The sequence below is a fragment of the Anolis sagrei genome, chromosome Y, assembly GCF_037176765.1.
Source record: "Anolis sagrei isolate rAnoSag1 chromosome Y, rAnoSag1.mat, whole genome shotgun sequence".
Classification (NCBI taxonomy): Eukaryota; Metazoa; Chordata; class Lepidosauria; order Squamata; family Dactyloidae; genus Anolis; species Anolis sagrei.
The window spans coordinates 36,130,123-36,147,173 of record NC_090035.1 but is presented as its reverse complement, the minus strand read 5'-3'; the positions used below and the strand labels follow the sequence as shown (position 1 = coordinate 36,147,173).

Here is a 17,051-nt window from a genome sequence, read left to right as displayed (position 1 = left end):
CTCCAAAACTTTGGATGATCTTGCCCAGTGGTTTCATGTAAACATTAAACAGCAAAATTGAACCATGAGGGATGCCCATAGGCCACTAGCCAGGAAGTTGAACAAGAGTCCCCCAGCACTGGATCCAACCCTCCAGGAAGGTCCGGAGCCATTGTAAAACAGTGCCCCCAAGCCCTAACCCGGAGAGATGGCCCAGAAGGATACCATGATCAATGGTATCAAAAGCCGCTGTGAGGTCCAGAAGAACTAGTAGGGACACACTCTCCCTGTCTAGCTCTCTTCGTAGATCATCCACTAAAGCAAATGATGCCATCTCTGTCCTGTAGTCAGGCCTGAAACCAGACTAAGATGGGTCCAGATAATTGGTTTCATCTCAGAATTCCTGGAGCTGTGAGACCAGCACCTTCTCTAGAAACTTGCCCAGAAAGGGGAGATTGGATGTTGGCCTATAATAACTCAATTGAGTGGGATCTAGTACTGGTTTCTTTAATAAGGGTCTTACTACTGCCTCCCTGAAACTAGTTGGTATTATGCCCTGGGTCAGGGAGGTGTTTCATAGAACCTTCACCCACTCCACCAGTCCCCCTCTGGCCAATTTAATAAGCCAGCATGGGCAAGGGTCTAGAGCAGGTATGGGCAATCCCAGTCCTAGGGGCCATATTCTCTTGGGCCTTTCCCTTTCTCACCATCCTATCCTTCCTTCCTTCTCTCTTTCCTTCCTCCTTCCCTCCCTTCCTTCCTTACCTCCCTCCCTCCTTCCTTCCTTCCCTTTTGTTTTTTCTCCCTCCCTTCCTCCATTCCCTTCCACCCTTCCTTCCTTCCATCCATCCTTCCCTTCCCCTTCCTCCCTTCCTCCCTTCTCTTTTTCCTTCCTCCTTTCCTCCATGTTTCAAGATTTTAAAAAGTATCCTAATGATGAGGAGGGGAAAATTACTTTCTGCTTCTCTAGAGACCAGGGTCCAAGGGCGGAATGGTCTCAAATGGCAGGGAAATAGATTTGACTGAAAAGATTAGGAAGAGCTTCCTAAGAGTAAGATCTGTTGGAGAGTGGCGTAGGCTGTCTGGGAGTGTGGTGGAGTCTCCTTCTCTGGAGGCTTTTCTGCAGAGGCTGTGTATCAGGAGTGCTTTTATTGTGCCTTCTTGCATGGCAGGGGGTTGGACCGCATAATCCTTGGGGGTCTCTTCCAACTAAGATTCTATATCAGGAGTAGGCAATACAGGGTCTGATGGATACACCCTTTATCTCCTGTCTACCATCTCATCCTGACCAAGTCCAACCCTTTTGGGATCCAAAGGTTTCCCGTCTTTCCTTCACTTTCTTACTCCAAAAGAGAAGAGGAAAGGAAGGAAAGGGTGAGGATGGGACTTTGGGGAGAACCTCCTCTCTCCCAGCCCACCCATCCCGCTCCGGCCCACTATGCGGCTCCAAATTCAAAAGTTTTTCCATGTCTGGTCTAGAGAGCAAGTGGTCGGTCTCATTCCTTCCAAGATCTTGTCCACATCCTCAGGTTGGATAAGTTTAAAGGAATCCAAAGAACCATGACAAACAGATGCCTCAGTTACATCAATAGAGACTGCATTAATACTGGTGTCAAAATCGAAGTGGATCTGAGTGACTTTATCTGCAAAGAACCTAGCAAATTCTTCACAATGAACTGCCAATTGGTCAGTGATCCCTGGCTGATCAGGGTTTAAAAATCATCTGAGCTCCTGAAACAGTTTTCTTGGGCAGTTCTTTGCAGATGCAATGTTGGCGGCAATAAATGATTTTTCTGCCACCTTCATTGTCACGGAATAGGCTTTCATGTGCGCTCTAGTCTGTGTTTGGTCAGATTTGCTGTGAGTTTGGCACCAACATTGCTCTAGTCTCCATTTCACTTGCTTCGTCGTCACTAGCTCCCTAGTATATCAGGGAGCCAATTGGCTTTGTTTTGTGAAAGGAGATGTTTGGAGCAATTATGTCAACTGCCCAGACAACCTCCAAATTCCACAGGTCTGCCAGAGCTTCGACAGAATCACCTACCGAACAGGCAGGAAAATCCCCAAGATCCATTAGGAATCTGGCCGAATCTATAAGCCTCCTGGGACGGACCTTCCCAATTGGTCCTCCACCCCTACACAGGTTTAGAGCCCTAGCGAGTCTAAACCTGACCAGGTAGTGATCGATCCATGACCAAGGAACTACGGACAGCTCCTCCACAATACTGTCACCATCATCCCGTCCCAAACAGAAGACCAGATCTAGAGTGTGCCCAGCGCTATGGGTAGGGGAAGAAACCATTTGGGACAGACCTGTGATTGTCATAGCACCATGAAGTCCTGAGCCGCTCCTGACAGGGCGGTCTTGACATGGATGTTGAAGTCCCCCAGCACAACTAGCCATTGGGACTCCAACACCAGGCCCAAAACCACCTCAGCTAGCTCAGACAGGGATACTATTGAGGAGCGGGGTGGACAGTACATCAACAGAATCACTCTCAGCCTCTCACCCTTAGATATACACTCTAAATGTGGTCAGCTGTGGGGACACCTGACCAGGTGGATGGAATCTCGATAAATCACTGCAACTCCTCCATGCCCCCCGGGTCTTGCCTGTTGCTGCACACTGAAACCCGATGGACAAAGTTGAGAGAGATTCACCCCCCACCCCCACCCCAACCCAACCAGGTCTCAGTAATGCAAGCCAGGTCAGCATGCTTATCCAAGATCATATCTTGGATGGCTATTGTTTTCCCATTCACTGACTGGGCATTAAGCAGCAGGATTTTCAGCCGGGGGTGAGGGGGCTGCCGTCTTGGTTACTGAGACTATTTGTGGGTGGAGGCTGCCCAGGGGCGATGAGTTCTCTCACGCTCCCCGGGGTACCTCCGTCTTCTTCCATACCCTTGAGTGCACTGGGATGGAAAACGCCTGACGCTGATAGCAATATACGTTGCACATCCCATATTCAGAATTCTGAAATTCAGAATATCCACAATCCAAAAGTTTCCACATATAACGCTGTGCTATTGATACTGTTACTTTCCGATGGTTCAAGGTATACCTACATTTGTTTCATATACAAAAATTATTTAAAATATTGCATAAAATTACTTTCAAAGAATATGTATGAGGTACATATGAAAGAGAAATGAAATTAGTATATAAACTTGAGTCGAGTCTCCAAGATATCTCATTATATATGTACATACAAATACCATTATTTCCAAATCTGAAAACTCTGTGTTCCCAAGCATTCCACATAAAGGATACTCAACCTTTATTTTGAAGTATCAATTTTCATGTTTTAAGAGCCAAGGGAGTAATGTTTGCAAATATAGTTGGAAGCCTCTTTTGATTTTTTGGTGGCCTAACATGGTAAGTTTTTATTAATACAATCAAAATATTCAAATTGCAGAAGTAGCTGGTCACATTAAAACACATCACACTAGAACTGTCTGGTGGGAACGTGACAATGGAAAAACAAGTATGTCCTTGTCTCTCTTATAAAACCAACTTATATAAGATGCCAAATTAATTACCAAAGAAACCAGGATAAATAATCTGTTCAACCACTCACAACCTGATCTTTACTGGTTGATAGTACACTGGTTGAATGCAACTACCAAATAAATGTTAAAATTTCAATTATTTTGTTTTTATAAAAAAATACATTTATATGTTTGACCAGGGGCTGAAGACCTGAAAAACTATTCAGATTCAAACGGTGAAGCTGACAGATGCTCTTTGATTGTAGGTGAACTATAAATCCCAGCAACTACAACTCCCAAATGTCAAGGTCTATTTTAACCAAACTCCCACAATGTTCACATTTGGGCATATTGAGTATTTGTGTCAAGCTTGGTCCAACTCCATCATTGTTTGAGTACACAGTGCTCTCTGGATGTAGGTAAACTACAACTCCAAAACTCAAGGTCAATGCCCCTCCAATATTTTCTGTTGGTCATGGGAGTTCTGTGTGCCAAGTTTGGTTCAATTCCATCATTGGTGGATTTCAGAATGCTCTTTGATTGTAAGTTAACTGTAAATCCCAGCAACTTTAACTCCCAAATGACAAAATGGCCCTTACCCTATCTCAGATATCACATTCAGATATGAATGCCTTGTTCCAATCTGGTCCGCAAGCTTCCTTCTTCTTTATTTACTTATTTTGTTTTATTTTATTTCCACTCCTTTCTTGACACCTGCCATTCCTTCCCTATTGCTGACCAAAGCATATATTCTGTATCAGAAACTTGAGCTGATGTGATCTATCCAATGCAATTTTCTGAATCAGCATCCCAAACCAAATCCTAAAGTGGACCAAAACCTGATTTGCAACCCTTTTTTGTATTAATGTTGGAGAGTGGTCCCTGGTCAAAGTGGTCCCTGGTCAAAAAAAGGTTAGGAACCACTGGTCTCATTGGAGGTCAGCTGTTACCAACAGTGCTATGGACTTTGAAGATACACAAATAGAGGGGAAAAGGGAGAAACGTGTCAAGAGGAAGGTGAGTCAAACAAACTTTGTCAGGACAGCCTTCCATCTGGAAATGTTATGTCCTCACTTTGAAAGATCATGTGGATCCAGAATAAGTTGATTACGATAAGGCAGGGCTGATGTTCTTATTAATTTTGGGTCTGTAAGAGGATTAAAAAAGATGTAGTTCTGGGGGTCTACTACAGACCTCCAAGCCCGACTGAAGAACTGGATGAAGTCTTCCTTGATCAGATGACCAAACATGCAGAAAAATGGGGGATTTCAACTACTCTATTATTTGTTTGAAAACAAACTTTACCAAGAATATAAAGTCCAACAAATTCCTCACTTGCCTTGCAGACAATGTTATTGTCCAGAAGGTAGAAGATGCAACAAAGGGAAAAGCTATTATGGGTCTGATCCTAACCAACACTGAGGACCTGGTCAATGGAGTGGAAATGGTAGGATCCTTAGGTGGGAGTAACCATGTGCTCCTGGAGTTTGTAATACAAAGGAAGAAGAAAAACTGAGAGAAGTCAAGCATGCATTCTAGACTTTAGGAGAGCTGACTTCAGGAAATTTAAGGAAATAGTGAGTGTGATTCCATGGACAGGAATACTAAAAGAAAATTGTTAGTGATGGATGGGAATTTCTTAAAAGTGAGATACTGAAGGCAAACAGTAAGTAAAAAAATAAGATAAGTGTAAAGAAACTAGAATGGATGTCTAAAGAACTTTTAAGTGAGCTAAGTTTTAAAAGAGACATGCACAAGAAATGGAAAAGGAATGAACTCAACAAAGAGGAATTAAAACAAATAACCAACATATGTAGGAAAAAATTCATAAAGCTAAAGCATAAAATGAGCTTGCCAGAGAAATTAAAAACAATAAAAGGGGTTATTTGGTTATGTCAATATAAAAAGGAAGAACAAAGAAACGGTAGGACCTCTGCAAGGAGAAAATGGTGAAATGCTGACAAGAGGATAGGGAAAAGGTGGAACTACTCAACACTACCTTTGCCTCAGTCTTCTCACAAAAAGAAATCAATTTTTCAACCTGAACAATATGGAGTGGATAAAGTAATCGGGGAAATGCAACCCAAAATAGTTAAAGAAGTAGTCCAGGAATACCTGGTCACTCTAAATGAATTAGAGTCTCCAGGGCCAGAAGAAATACAGGAACAGGTAGAAGTGATATCAGAACCCCCAGCAATAATCTTTGACAATTCTTGGAGAACAGAAGTCCCAGTAGACTGGAAGAGGGCAAATGTTATCCCTGTCTTCATGAAGGGGAAAAACAGAGGACCAAAGCAATTACTGTCCTGTCAGTTAGACATCAATACAAAGGAAGATTCTGGAACAGATCATTAAAGAAGCAGTCTGCAATCACTTAAAAAAGAATGCTGTGATCACTAAATGCTGATATGGATTTCTCAAAAACATGTCATGCCACTTTAATCTTATCTCTGTTTTCAATAATTACAAGCTTCGTAGATGCAGGGAATGCTGTGGATGTAGCATATCTTGATTTCAGTAAGGTGACCTTGCAAACTAACTTCTTGCAAACAAATTGGTCAAATCTGGGCTAGGCAATGCTACTATGAGGTGGATCTGTAATTAGTTAAGCGACTGAACTCAAAGAATTCTCACCAATGGTTCCTCTTCATCCTGGAAAGAAGTAACTAGTGCAGTGCCGCATGGTTTGGTCCTGGGCCCAGTACTGTTCAACATATTTATTAATGATTCAGATGACGGTTTAGAGGGCATGCTTATCAAGTTTGCAGATGTTTATTAAAGAAAGAATATAAAAAGGAAAAAGGGGACAAATCCACCAAAGTCAGCACAGATATAAAATGCAATTCTCAAAAGAAACTAGAGTTCAGTAGCAGTAATCAAAAAATGGCAGGATAGAATACAAAGCCAAAAAAACTCAAAAACACAGGAATATCCATGAACATGACGGCAGGAACTTCTCCAAGGTAAATTCTCCAAAGAAATATAAGCATAAAACAGGAACATGAAACAGGAATCTTAACAATACAGGAACTATGAACAGGAATCATGAACAGGACACTGAGTCCCTACAACAACATTATTTCCTCAGAGAGGCCTGAAACCAAGCCACTTAATTTAAGCCCTCTAAGACGCCCATGACATCATGCCTGACACATTTGGACCTCAGCGTCTTATCTCGGATCCTCTGAGAATATCTAGTTGGCCAGTTTATCACCCCTGCATTCTCTGGTCTAATCTAGTCTCCCTGGAAACATCTTCCCAAGGCCTTTTCCTAAGGAACTGGAATTTTCACTTTTCCCTGTTGTCTGGGAACAAGAAAAAAGAATCCAAAACATCAGCCTTGTCTGCCTGCAATTCTCTCCATTCACTCACAGACTGCTCACTTTGAAGCCCATCATCCCCCTCATCCTCTGAACATTCAGAAAAATCCTCTGATGCTTGCCAAACTACAACAACACCAAATTAGGAGGGATAGCGAATACTCCAGAGGACAGGATCAGAAACATAACCCAGCCACACTCGCTAGCAGTGAACAATCAGAAACATAACCCAGCCACACTCGCTAGCAGTGAACAATCAGACCAGGACGTCTGTGCTTTAGCAACCAAAATGCAACCATAGGAACCAGCTCAAATAGCAGAGATCAAAATCTATGGACTAGTGCCCCTCTAATCAAGAAAAGTGGGATTTTATGGAAATCTTATTTTCATTTCAGCCTTTTAAAAAAATTACTTTGATTTAGTATAATCTGATATCTGAGTGCAATATAAATAAACATTAGCTGTATACTTGTGATATCTTAATAGCAAACCCACAACTTTCTATCAAGAAAAGTTTATTCCTTCATGAAGAATGATGAACTAGGGCAAAAGACATTTTGTGATGAAACTTGATAAAATATAATATAATCAGTAATCTGAAGCAGAATTTTATACACCTCAGAAATCCAGAGGCTGTGAGGGCTGTATTAGAAGCAGCAATACATACGAAGTTCTGCTGAACTCCCAGATAAGTGTATCTAGGACTGTAGTCTTAGTCTACTGATAACACATCCCAATAAAAAAAATCTTGGTGTCTTGTTATTAGGCTTGTTCCTGAGGTTATTTGATTCAGAAAGTTGCATTGGATAGACCATATCAGCTCTAGTTTCTTAGATACTGTTATCATGATTTTCTATAGACAAGCAGATAAAGACATATGGTATGCATTCTTTATCTCCAAAACTAGAGCGGATAGGGGAAATCGGGGCTCAGCAGGTCAAATATATCCAGAAACAAGGCTAACATTCAAGGCACCAAAATGCGTGTTGGCCAATGTAAGGCCCTCCCAGATTCAGGAACTCCATCCCTAGAAACACCTGGAGGCCCCATCTCAAATTGCCTTTTACGGGTAAGTGAAAACATACCTCTGCTATCAGGCATTTAGGGAATGATGGAGGGCTGGCAGCTGGGGATACTGTGAGTGGGATTTGGGGGGCTGTTTAATTTTTAACTTTCAATTTTAATTGTATTTTTATTGTATTTTAATTATTAAACTCATCACACAAAGATGTTATTTTTTTCTTAATTTTTATATTCATATGTCTATGCATTTGGCATGTTTTAATTCAAATTTGTATTGTGACTTAGATATCTTGAGACCCTATAGGAGTAAGGCAGGATAAAAATAAAGTCAGTTAATAAATCTGAAATGGGAATGATATAGCTTTCCACATTTTGTCAGACTGCAAATTCCAACATTCCTAGCCAGAACAGCCAATGAGGAGGGATAGTAGGAGCTGCAGTTCAATAATAGGGGGTGAGCTTTATAATTCCCACCTCCCTCTAAGCAGCGGTTCCCAAATGTCTTCAGTCAGGGAAGCCTGTGGAAACCTGATTCTGTTCTTGATTTTCCTGTATAAATCTAACTCTGACCCTAAGCATTGTGGACCAACAAAGTTCTTAATTCTTCTATCTATTCCTATTATTACCTATTATTACCTGGGTGTTTTGTATAATGTAAAAGGTTTGGAAATAGAGATAAAAATTTCATTTTTAAGACAGAGGTACACTGAATTTCAATAAGATCTTCATACTTTGGCAGAGATATTCTAAATGATTTTAAAGACTTTTTGTGGAACCCTTACAATGCTTTTTGTGGAATCCTAGAGCAGGGCTTAAGGGTTTTCCACTCAGGACTTTGAAATTTATATGTAACCCCAGATATATAGATATGTAAAACAGGTACGAAAACCAAACATTTACTGTGTTGTCGAAGATTTTCATGGTCGGAATCACTGGGTAGCTGTGAGTTTTCTGGGCTGTATGGCCATATTCCAGAAATATTCTCTCCTGACGTTTTGCCCACATCTACAGCAGGTATCCTCAGAGACTGAGGGGTCTGTTGGAAACTAGGCAAGTGAGGTTTATATATCTGTGGAATATCCAGGGTGGGAGAAAGAACTCTTGACTGCTTGAGGCAAGTGTGAAGGTTGCAAATGGCCACCTTGATTAGCATTGAATGGCCTTGCAACCCTGGCTGATTGCTGCCCGGGGGATTTCTTTGTTGGGTGATATTAGCTGGCCCTAATAAATTCTTGTTTGGAATCCCCCTCCTTTTTGAGTGTTGCTCTTTATTTATCATCCTCATTTTAGATATTTTTTTAAAAAAACTGGCAGCCAGGTTTTGTTGATTTTCATGGTTTCCTCCTTTCTGTCGAAACTGTCCAACAATCGGACAGGCTTTGACCATTAAATGCTAATCAAGGTGGCAAATCTCAACATTCACACTGGCCTCAAGCAGACAATTTTAATCCATTGTTAGGGTAGCTAACCAACTTGTTTTTTATGGCTGCTACGATACATCTTACATGACCTTGAGGGAGCTGGGGGTGGTAACGGCCGACAGGGAGCTCTGGCGTGGGCTGGTCCATGAGGTCACGAAGAGTCGGAGACGACTGAACGAATGAACAACAACAACGATACATCTTAAATGAATACTGATGTTAGCCTTTTTGAAGCTATTTTAATGTAATTATATCATAATTGCTTTTAGGATATACGATGTAATATTTTATTAATATTTAATTTACTATGTCTTATTGGATTGTTTTTTTATTATTTTCATCTCGATGTTTAATTCTTTGTTGTAAGTTTACTGTTGTTTCTGTGCATTATTTTGATGTCTCTGTATTCATTTGTGGCATTGAATGTTTGCCTTTATGTCTGTAAACCATCCTGAGTCCCTTCGGGGAGAGAGGGCAGTCTAGAAATAAAGTTTTATTTATTATTATTTATATTATTTATTCCACCCTGGACATTCTACAAATATATAAGACCTTAAGATCATCACAGGGGGAAGGGCCTAGTAGGTTGTATCATTATGCTGCTATAATAGTGACGGACTGTGATGCTGCTACTCGACCAAGAGACTTGAGAAACACCACTATGCAAGTTTAATGACTGACTGAAATGCAGTTTGACATCCTATCACGACACAGTTAGAAATGAAGCTGCCAAATTATAATTAAGGGATTGGTGCAATGTGTTATTTGTGTATGGGGTTGTTGTGTTGTAATATGCTTAATGATTATAAATTGTATGTATATGTCTATTGTTTCTAGTGATATTACATTATGTTTGGTGTGTATAATGAGGTATTGAATTTTTGCCTAGATGTATGTTGTAACCCTAACCCTAACCCTAACCCTGAATGTGTTAAACCACTGAACTGAGGAACTTGTTGACTGAAAGGTCGCAGGTTTGAATTGGGAAGTGGTGTGAGTTCCCGCTGTTAGCCCCAGCTTCTGCCAACCTAGCAGTTTGAAATCATGCAAATGTGAGTGGATCAATAGATACCGTTCTGGGAAGGTAATGGCACTCCATGCAGTCATGCCAGCCACATGATCTTGGAGGCATCTACGGAAAACACCGGCTCTTCAGCTTAGAAATGGAGATGAGCACCCACCCTCCAGAGTCGAACACAACTGATTTAATGTCAGGGGAAAACCTTTACCTTTTACTAATAATAACTAGCTGTCCCCTGCCACACGTTGCTGTGGCCCAGTCTGTTGATCTGAAAAATAAAGTAATGAGAAAGTGTTGGTTTCTAATATATGTAATTTTTTTATGATTGTAGGTGAACTATAAATCCCAGCAACTACAACTCCCAAATGACAAAACCATAATTTTGGAGTGATGGTCACTCCTTGTGTTGTGAAACGTTTTGTTGTCAAATTTGGTGTGATTTCATTCAATGGTTCTTTTGTTTTTAAGTTACTCATTATGCACAGAGCATTATATATATATATATATAGATAGATAGATAGATAGATAGATAGATAGATTAGTGGTCCCCTGCCACTCGTTGCTGTGGCCCAGTTTGGTGATCTAGAAAATAAAGTAATGAGAAAGTGTTGGTTTCTAATATATGTAATGTCTTTCTGCTTGTGGCTCAACAGTATTTCTTGCTGTTTCTTTGCCAGTGTTGATGTGGAGAGTGTCTGGTTTACCTACTATGGAACATACAACATATCATTGTCCTTCTTGAGGGGTCCCTTTCATATATTTGATACTGCATCTGTTATATACATATATATGCGCTGAGTCCCCCTTGTGGGGAGAAGGGCGGGATATAAATATATAAAATAAATAAATAAGTGTGTGTGTGTGTGTGAATGGCTGGATGGCCCTTTGTCAGGAGAGCTTTGATTATGTTTTCTTGCCCTGGTGAAGGGAGTTGGATTGGGTGGCCTTAAGGCAGCATTTCTCAACCTTGGATTTGGGACCTCGGGGGGGGGGGGTTGTGAGGAGGTGTCAGAAGGGTTGCCAAAGACCACCAGAAAACACAGTATTTTCTGTTGGTCATGAGGGTTCTCTATGGGAAGTTTGCCCCAATTCTGTCATTAGTGGGCTTCAGAATGCTCCTTGATTGTAGGTGAACTATAAATCCCAGTAATTGCAACTACCAAATGTCAAGGTCTGTTTCCCCCAAACTCCATCTGTGTTTATATTTGGGCATATTGAGTATCTGTGCCAAGTTTGGTCCAGATCCATCATTGTTTGAGTTCACAGCGCTCTCTAGATATAGGTGAACTACAACTCCAAAACTCAAGGTCAATGCCCACCAAACCCATCCAGTATTTTCTGTTGGTTTTGGGAATTCTGTGTGCCAAGTTTGGTTCAATTCCATCGTTGGTGGCGTCCAGAATGCTCTTTGATTATAGATTAACTATAAATCCCAGCAACTACAACTCCCAAATGACAAAATCATAATTTTTGAGTGATGGTCACTCCTTGTGTTGTAAGATAATTTTATGTGATTTTATTCATCGGTTCTTTTGTTTTTAGGGTGCTCATTACGCACAGAGCATGTATATATATATACCTAGACTAGATAATATAAACATCACTGGCTTAGTTTCCAACAGAACCCTCAACCTCTAAGGATGCCTGCTGTAGCTGTGGGCGAAATGTCAGGAGAGAATGCTTCTGGAACATGACCATACAGCTTGGAAAACTCACAGCAACCCAATAATTTACTGATTACAAATTAGGCTTGATAAACAAGCCAGTTTCCCTTTTTGTGCCATGCAGCTGAAGCTTTTCCTGCAGAGTCCTGTGTAAACATTGCACATTGTTGCCAACAGATTCGTGTAAATGGGTTGCCCTCAGAAACCTTTTACTGTGGCTAGACTTTGTCGTGCCCCCAACAATGAGCTCAGGCGATCGATCTCACAGAGAACCTCTGCTCTACAAATGCGGCCCTCCCAGGTCACTCTCTCTCCCTACACTTTAGACTAGGCATGGGCCAACTTGGGTCCTCCAGGTGTTTTGGACTTCCACAATTCCTCACAGCTTCAGGCCCTTTCCTTTCCTCCCACAGCCACATAACCATGGTGCAGCTAGTTAGTAGCCAGCTGTATTAAATCACTACTGACCGAGAGGTCATGAGTTCGAAGCCAGCCTGGGTCGGAATGAGCTCCTGACCATTAATAGTCTAGCTTGCTGTTGACCTATGCAGCTGGAAAGACATTTGCATCTGTCAAGTAGGAATTTTAGGTAACACTTCAAGCAGTGTGCGAAAGAATTGAGGAAGTACTCCATCAAGGACTGTGTCACAAGTGGACAGTGAAGTAGTAGCTCCCCCTGTGGCCGGAATCGAGCATACCCTCATGACACCGGAAGCTGGAATGTTAAATTGCCTGTGTCTGTCTATATATTTGTTGGGTTTTTTGTCGTGTCAGGAGCAACTTGAGAAACTGCAAGTTGCTTCTGGTGTGAGAGAATTCGCTGTCTGCAAGGACACTGCCCAGGGGACGCCCAGATGATTTGATGTTTTTATCATCCTTGTGGGAGGCTTCTCTCATATCCCCGCATGAGGAGCAGGAGTTGATAGAGGGAGCTCATCCGCCTCTCCCCGGATTTGAACCTGCGACCTGTCAGTCTTCAGTCCTGCCGGCACAGGAGTTTAACGCACTGTGCCACCAGGGGCTCCTATATTTGTTGTATGTGAATTGCATTGAATTCACATACAAATGAACAAAATCTGGCTACCAGTATTAAAAAATTCTAAAATTGCAACAGCAAAAACAGCAGAGGGAAAAACAGGCAGGGACATCTAATCACCTTTCAAGAAGAGTTTGCTCCAGGCACAGTCAGCCCATTGTATGCTAATTAAGGTGGTCAGTTGAAAGATTCACACCTAGCCCAACTTACAAAAGCCTTTTGTCTCACCCTGGTCATTCCACAGATATATAAACCCCTTTTTTCCCAGCTCCAGCAGACCTCACCTCTGAGGATGCTTGCCATAGATGCAGGCAAAATGTCAGGAGAAATGCCTCTAGAACATGGCCATATAGCCCGAAAAAAACCCACAAGAACTGAGTGACTCCAGCCATGAAAGCCTTTGACAATACAATGGCATTGAATGTTTGCCATGTGTATGTGTATTGTAATCCGCCCTGAGTCCCCTGCAGGGTGAGAAGGGTGGAAAAGAAATACTGTAAATAAATAAATAAATAACTCAGGCACGAGCCAGTTTGGGCCCTCCAGGTGTTTTGGACTTCAACTCCTCACAGCCTCAGGTCCTTTCCTTTCCCCCCACAGCCTTCAGGGGTTTTGGACTTCAACTCCCACCATTCATCACAGCCTCAGGCCCTTTCCTTTTTCTCCTCAGCCCTATAACTCAGGCCTGGGCCGACGGACCCTCCAGGTGTTTTGGACTTCGACTCCCACCATTCCTCACAGTCTCAGATCCTTATGCGGCTGAGGGGAAAAGGAAAGGGCCTGAGGCTGTGAGGAATGTGAGGCTGTGAGATGTGAGTCGAAGTCCAAAACACCTGGCGGGCCCAAGCCTGAGTTCAACTCTTTAGTTCCACATCTACTCTCTTCCCCCGCTTGTTCAAGCTGTGGCAAAACAAAGGCCAGCCGTTCTCCTCTCTCCGCCTGACTCCCCTCGCCTTGCACGGAGGGAGAGGAGACCACGCCCCCCGGCGAGGCCACGCCCCCTGCCGCGAGCCGATCCCGCGAGAGGAAAAGGGAGCGGGAAGATGCCGCGCGCTCGCTCTCCTTCGCTCACCGTGACGAGACGTTTAAGGCGCCAGCCCGGACGTCGGGCCTCATCTCAGCGACGAAGGGTGGTGTTTCCCAGGAGGAAACAACAACAAAACAAAGCAGGAGAAGGAAAGGAGGAAGGAAGGGAACGGAAAGGGAAAAGAACGGACTCTTTCGGGAAACCTCGACTGGGCTTCACACCCGGTAGCGGAAGTTTGCGCCTGGAAATGACGTAGAGGACGAGCTCGGCTCTGATTGGCTGGGGTTAGGGCGGAAGGGAAGGAAAGGGAGCCTTTAAACTTCCCCAGACTTAGATATGGCCTTGGCTAATATCGGGAGATACCAGAAGTTAAGACTTTAGAACATTATGTGCAGTTATTGGCACGGTAATGCAGGCTTCTCAGCAAACCCTAGGCATTCCACACATATGGAAACCTCAGACTACACAGAGAAGCCATTGAAATCATAGTTTCATCTATGCTGATGATCGTGCCATTACTGCTCAAGCAGGGAGCTTTGAGACTGTGGAACAGAGGCTCTTCAAAGCTATGGATGCCCTTACTGCCTACTACAGGGAAAACCAGCTGAGCCCTAATCCATCTAAAACACAGACATGTGCCTTTCATCTCAAGAACAGAGAAGCATCTCGAGCTCTGAAGATCACCTGGGAAGGAATCCCACTGGAGCATTGCAGCGCACCCAAATACCTGGGAGTCACTCTGGACCGTGCTCTTACCTACAAGAAGCACTGCCTGAACATTAAGCAAAAAGTGGGTGCTAGAAACAATATCATACGAAAGCTGACTGGCACAACCTGGGGATCACAACCAGATACAGTGAAGACATCTGCCCTTGTGCTGTGCTGCTCTGCTGCTGAGTACGCATGCCCACTGTGGAACACATCTCACCATACTAAAACAGTGGATGTGGCTCTTAATGAGACCCGCATTATCACGGGGTGTCTGCGCCCTACACCACTAAGAAACTACACTGCTTAGCTGGTATTGCACCACCTGACATCCGCCGGGAAGTAGCAGCCAATAGTGAAAGGACCAAGGCAGAGACATCTCCAGCTCATCCCCTGTTTGGGTATCAGCCAGCACGCCAACGACTTAAATCTAGAAATAGTTTTCTAAGATCTACAGAGACACTCGCTGGAACACCTCAGCAAGTGAGAGTCCAAAAGTGGCAGGCTCAAACCCAGAGCCTCAATCAGCGGCTGATACCCAATGAGAGACTCCCCCCTGGGCACACAAAAAACTGGGCGTCTTGAAAGGCGCTGAACAGACTGCGCTCAAGCACCACAAGATGCAGAGCCAATCTTAAGAAATGGGGCTACAAAGTGGAATCCTCGACATGTGAGTGTGGAGAAGAGCAAACCACTGACCACCTGCTGCAATGCAACCTGAGCCCTGCTACATGCACAATGTAGGACCTTCTCGCGGCAACACCAGAAGCAATCCAAGTGGCCAGATACTGGTCAAAGGACATTTAATCAACTACCAAGCTCACAAGTTGTGTATTTTTCTGTTTGTTTGCTTTGTTCTGTTAGAAATGTAATATAATGGACTGGTTGCTCTGACACGACAAATAAATAGCAAACCCTAGGCATTCCACACATATGGAAACCTCAGACTACACAGAGAAGCCATTGAAATCCACAAACGTTTAGAGAACTTCAACAGAAAGGAGGAAAACATGAAAATCTGTCTAAAGTATTTTTAAAAACTCTAAAATTGGGCCAGTAAATAAAGAGCAAGACTCAAAAAAGCAGCGCAATTCCAGACAGGAAACAATCAGTGCCAGCTAACACCTCCTAACAGAGGATTTCCCCAGGCAGGAAGCAGCCAGGCTATAAGGCTGCAAGGCCATTAGATGCTAATAAAGAAAAACCTCCAAAATGTGACAGTAAAATAAAGAGCAACACTCAAAAAGCAGCGGAATTCCAGAGAGGAAACATTCAGGGCCAGTTAACACCTCCCATCAGAGGATTTCCCCAGGCAGGAAGCTGCAAGGCAATTTAGTGCTAATTAAGGTGGCCAATTGTAACATTCACACTCATCTCAAACAGGCAAGAGTTCTTTCTCCCACCCTGGACGTTCCACATATATATAAACCTCCCTTGCTCAGTTTCCAACAGACCTCACAACCTCTGAGGATACCTACCATAGATGTGGGTGAAACATCAGGAGAGAATGCTTCTGGAACATGACCATATGGCCCCGAAAACTCATAGCAGCCCAGTATAAGAGCTGCTTGAGAGGGGAATATGCTGCCTGTGAGTGTGGCAGAAGCTCCCTCTTTTAAGCAGAAGCCAGATGGCAATCTGCACAGAAGAGTGCTTTGTATGCTTGTGCATAGCAAGCAGTTGGGCAATAAATAACTTTGTGGTCTCTTCCAACTCTGATCATAATAAGAGCCATATTTTTACTTCTGACCAATTTCTTCTCATGATTTGAGGCAGGTTACAACATAGTTAAAACATAATCACTGTGAATATGCTATAAAATACACATATTGTGTTGTTGAAGGCTTTCGTGGCTGGAATCACTGGGTTGCTGTGAGTTTTCCGAGCTGGATGGCCATGTTCCAGAAGCATTTCATCCACATCGATGGCAAGCATCCTCAGAGGTTGAGGGGTCTGTTGGAAACTAGGCAAGTGGGGTTTGTATATCTCTGGAATGTCCAGGGTGGGAGAAAGTGTCTCCATACAGGGAAGTCATGCTACCCCTCTATTCTGCCTTGGTCAGACCACACCCGGAATCACACTGTGTCCAATTCTTCCCTATGTGGTCAGTACTTCCCTTGATGATTCTCTTGTCCTCAAACAGACAAGAGTTTTTTCTACCACCCTAGACATTCCACAGATACATAAACCTCGCTAGCCTAGTTTCCAACAAACTTCACAACCTCTGACAACTGTCATAGATGTGGGTGAAATATCAGGAGAGAATGCTTCTGGAACATTGCCATACCATGCTTTTTTATCCCAGTAAAAATGAAATATATTATTATTATTATTTTATTTTTATTATTATTATTAACTTTA

General features: G+C 42.9%; 1 protein-coding gene across 7 annotated transcripts in view; it reads right to left on the bottom strand.

Moving 5' to 3' along the window:
• The window catches only part of LOC137095201 (eyes absent homolog 3-like), a 129,547-nt gene extending 115,325 nt beyond the window's left edge, over positions 1-14,222 (bottom strand). For 4 of the 7 annotated variants that reach the window (XM_067461588.1, XM_067461593.1, XM_067461589.1 and 1 more), the window contains exon 1: positions 14,028-14,222. The gene's annotated coding sequence lies outside the window, so the exon portion shown is untranslated. Of the gene's footprint in view, positions 1-10,463; positions 10,524-14,027 lie in introns of all 7 variants that reach the window. The other 3 variants (XM_067461590.1, XM_067461592.1, XM_067461594.1) reach the window with 1 other exon arrangement.
• Between the last annotated feature and the right edge of the window lie 2,829 nt (positions 14,223-17,051).